Raw genomic sequence first — 4,576 nt, forward strand, 5'->3', positions numbered from 1 at the left:
GAGAAGAGAAGAGAAGAGAAGAGAAGAGAAGAGAAGAGAAGAGAAGAGAAGAGAAGAGAAGAGAAGAGAAGAGAAGAGAAGAGAAGAGAAGAGAAGAGTGCTGAGCAGAGGATTTCACAGGCCACATTACAAGGTCACACTTCAACTTCCAGCTTGACGCAACAATGACCTCCTCCGAAAGCCCCACTCCTCTCCACCCTCCAGAATGATGTCTGGACCTCTCTGCACTTAGCACACGTTCATCATGTAGTCACCTTTTGAATAACTTGTCATACAAATATTAATATGTCTGACTGAAGGAAAATTTAGAAATATAGATTAAAAGAAAAGCCACCCATAGATCTGCCACCTAAAATATTAACTTAGCATTTGCAGGTGTTGGCAGAATTTCAATTCATGGTGAGTTGTTCCCCTGCCCCCCTCCTGAATCCAGCTCTTTAGAATCCAAATCCAATACACACAAAATACAAAAGGGGAAGGGAAACTGTTTGGAGGGAAGGCAGAGCAGCAGAAGGAACAAGAGGGGTTAACAGCAGGGTGAATATGGGCAGCGTCCAATTAGAGACAAGTGTGGAGATATCGTGATGGAACCCATTATTTTATATGCCAAGTTTAAATCTCACAGCTCCTCCACATTTACCTCATGACAAAGGCTCCATTGGTATAGCTTACACAAGCAGAGAAAGAGAGAAAGAAAGAAAGAAAGAAAGAAAGAAAGAAAGAAAGAAAGAAAGAAAGAAAGAAAGAGAGAAAGAAAGAGAGAAAGAAAGAAAAAACCAGATGAAGAGAAAAAAAAGCCCTCTTGCTAAAAGCAAAATTTGCTGCTGAGGAAGAAATGGGAAGGGGAATTAAGGAGTTGGACTGCAGAAGGCATGTGTGCCCCCCACCCCACTCCCATCTCTTCCTCAGTTCTCTCTGCTCCCACAAGGCAGAATTGATGCCAGAAGAGAGTGGTGCACAATGCACAGGCCAGACCTGGCCATGACCATTAATGGAAATGTGGAGGCTGGGGCCCTTTTCCTCTGTCTGACTTGGAAATGTCAGCTGTGTCTTAGGGAAAGAGGATTCATGGAAACAACCAAGCCTGGGTCACCACATGCATGCAGTATTTTAGGCCCAGCAAGCAATCTGGCAAGTTCAAAACCTCTGGTGAGTGGGTTCCAGGAAATCTGATTTTAGCAGTATACCATGGATGCAAGAGTACATCCCCAGGACTCGCCCCTCGCTGAGTTAAAGATTATCATTGATTTATCTGATGCAGAAACAGCAGGATTCCACATGATGTCTTGGAAAAGAGCCTGGGAAAAGACAGAGAATTGGACAATCTTTATTATTAATTCCAATACCACACTTCCCTATGGGTCTGTGCAGTAAATCACCAGCTCTTAATAGGAACTTCTCCCTGGTTAAAGGGAGCGAACAGTTTTTCATGGAGCCTATCTACATACTCAGTTATAGAGACAACTTGAGAAAAAAATATTAATTAATTACACCCAAGTCAAAAACATTTAGGAGATGTAGGAGATGCAAAAGATCTAGAATAACCACTATATTTCATGCTTTGAACGTCAGATATTTATTGAGGCCCTTCTCTGTGCTGAATACTGAATACTGCTGGACACTGGGCTCTGCTGTGCATTACAGTTAGGGCCTTTTGCAAAGTAAAAAAGATTAATCTGGGAAAGGTTATTAGAAATTTGTATCACATTGTGTCTCTGTGTGTGTGCATGAGTGTGCATGTGTGCACTTGTATGTGTGTGCATGTATGTGTGTGTGTGTGCATGTGTGCACGTGTGTGCGTGTGAAGTGTATGCAGGAGGCATAGAAGGGAGTGAGAGATCACTACCTTCCCAACTGAGAACCTCTTGAGGAAGGCTAGTTTATGCAAAACCAGAGATTCATCTATCTTGGGTCCCTGTTTGTTCACTGTGGTCTGGGATTGCCTTCTCTCTGCATGCTCCCCTCCTCCCCCCGCCCCAGAGAAGGCCTGGTATAGTAGCTGGTCACAACCCATGGCCAACAGAGATGAACAGAAAAGCAAGTCCTTCAGCAGGGTTTGGCTTCTGACTTTATCAGCCTGGAAGGAGCGTTAGGATGCTGGCAGGAGCATCTTGGATTCTGGAGTCTTGAAGTTAGAAATTCAAGCTTGACCTCTTAGAAGCTATAGGAGCTTGAACATAATTCTCAGCTTCTCTGAGACTTCATTTTCCTTCCTCACTAAATGAAGGTGAAGCCTGTGGTACATCGAGGTTTAATGCAGGCAACACCTACCCTGCAGAGAGGTTCAATTAGGAACCATACGCACAATGTCTGCTATGCAGTAGTAGCCCAATCAATAATAGCCATGGTTATGGTGCAAACTAAAGCCCATCCACAAAATGGAATCATGTTGTTGTTGTTGTTTAATCCATTATATTTACTAACAATCTATTCTAGAATAGAAAATTGACAAGTATTGAGAATTCCTCTATTCCTCTACCCCCCAGCTTCCTTCTCCCACCCCTCCAAAGACTGAAGGATCTAGTCAGGGAGTAAATAAACCCACTACAAGAAACACTCTCCAGCAACTCTGGCAGCTGAGATATAACCATTAAAGAGATAAAGTTATCCCCAGTGTCTGCTACTTTGGAGATAAAAGCAGTGTGTCCCCAGGGCTCCAACCCAGGTGGCCACTCATAGGCCTGTTCCCACACCCTCTTCCTTCTCTCCCTTCCACAAAGAGCACTCTTCTGTTTGCACAGGTATTTTAAATTTCCTGAGATCTACAGAAGACCCAGAGCATCTTTAGGTTATCAAGCCCTGGGTTTGCCAGGCTGCTTGCTGGGTTCTGACCTCACCTCTGGCGTCAGCCTTATCAGGTGTGGACAGAATCAGCTCCATCGGTTTCCCTATTCTGGGAACTCCGAGTCCAGATCCCCACCCCACCACCCCCCACCATACACACACACCCAGACCTCTTCCTCTGTGGTGGCAGAGGGCCAGGCACCTCTGAGACCTAACGTGGTGGTCATTTTCCAAATGAGGAATGACCACAGTGATCTAAAAGCCAAGCCCTGAGGCCCAGGGGAGGGGAGGAAGGGTGAGGTTCAAATGACTGTTGACACAGAACAGAGCAGATGCCAAACTCAGCCTGGCGGCAGAAAGGGTAGAGACTTTGTAGGGACAAACTCTCCTGAGCCTAGATCTACACGGGATGATAGTGAAGAGAACAGCTGTCCATGATGAGACCTGCTCAGTCCAATCTATAGGAAAGTGACTCTAAAAAGTGGGAACATCCCCCCAAAAGTAACCAAGTGATGGTGGTACACACCTTTAATTCCAGCACTTGGGAGGCAGAGCCAGGCAGATCTCTATGAGTTCAAGGTCAGCCTCATCTACAGATTGAGTTCCAGGAGAGTTAGAGTTATACAGAGAAGCCCTATCTAGATCTTCCCACCCCCACCACCAAAAAGAGTGGGACTAGAGCAGGAAGGGTGAGACTTCACTAAAAGGAAAGAAGCAGACAGGTACCTTTGCTGGGTACCTGGGCACTGGTAGCAACTGTTGTGTGTCAACTTTGATCCATACCTCCAAGGGGCATCTCCTTTGTTCTGCAGCTCGGATGTGTTTAGATTTGTCAGCTTGAGTTGCCTACAGGGTTAATGGCCTGAGGTGGGTGGGGCAATTATTAAATTAAAGCTCATTCCATAAAGTCCCCTTTGTCCTGCTGAGATCAGCTCCAGCCACTTGTTCGTTTCGCACAAGGTCCCTTGCCTTTATTGGACTTGTCAGGGTCTGTAAGTGAAGCATAATTCATGTGAACTGCCTCCTGAGCCACCATTCTCTGAGTTCAGAAGGCAGGGTTTCACAATGGAGTGCCTGGAAGAGACAGGGATTAGAAGACTCCACAGTGGACACAGAGTCAGAGAGCTGGCAGGTACCTGTGGCCCTGGCCTCAGCCCTGGGTGAGACATGCAGTCCCACAAGGGCTTTCTTTTACCAGGGAGTATAGCTGTGTCCCTGTCCACCAAAGGTGTAAATTGGAGTATGATGGGAAGAAGTAGCCAGACAGCTGTGACCCCAGAAAAAAAGACACTCAAGTAACAAAGCATTGCCCTCCCTACAGGGAAATGCTTTGCTCAGCCTTGCTGGACTTACTATCCCTTGTGAGAGCCACAGCTGGGGATTCATCCTTCAGAATTCCACACATGTGTGTTGAATAATGGATCAGAGGGCTGTTTATCACATTGCTGCATGCAATGGCAGAAGATTGGGAACAGTCTAAATGCCTGTCAGTTAGGACTAATTAAATAATTCATAGTCACTGCATAGAGTGGCATACAGAAGCATTCTCCACCCAGCACATGTTGCTGCTATCTCAAACAAATACACTTAGGTTTGGGATTTATGTATTATCATTTCTTTTTTAAATAAAAGGTTTAGGGGAGGCCAGGCATGGTGGCGCACGCCTTTAATCCCAGCACTTGGGAGGCAGAGGCAGGCGGATCTCTGAGTTCGAGGCCAGCCTGGTCTACAGAGTGAGTTCCAGGACAGCTGGGCTACACAGAGAAACCCTGTCTCGAAAAACCAAAAAAAA

The sequence above is a fragment of the Mus caroli genome, chromosome 3 (assembly GCF_900094665.2).
Source record: "Mus caroli chromosome 3, CAROLI_EIJ_v1.1, whole genome shotgun sequence".
NCBI classification, from domain to species: domain Eukaryota; kingdom Metazoa; phylum Chordata; class Mammalia; order Rodentia; family Muridae; genus Mus; species Mus caroli.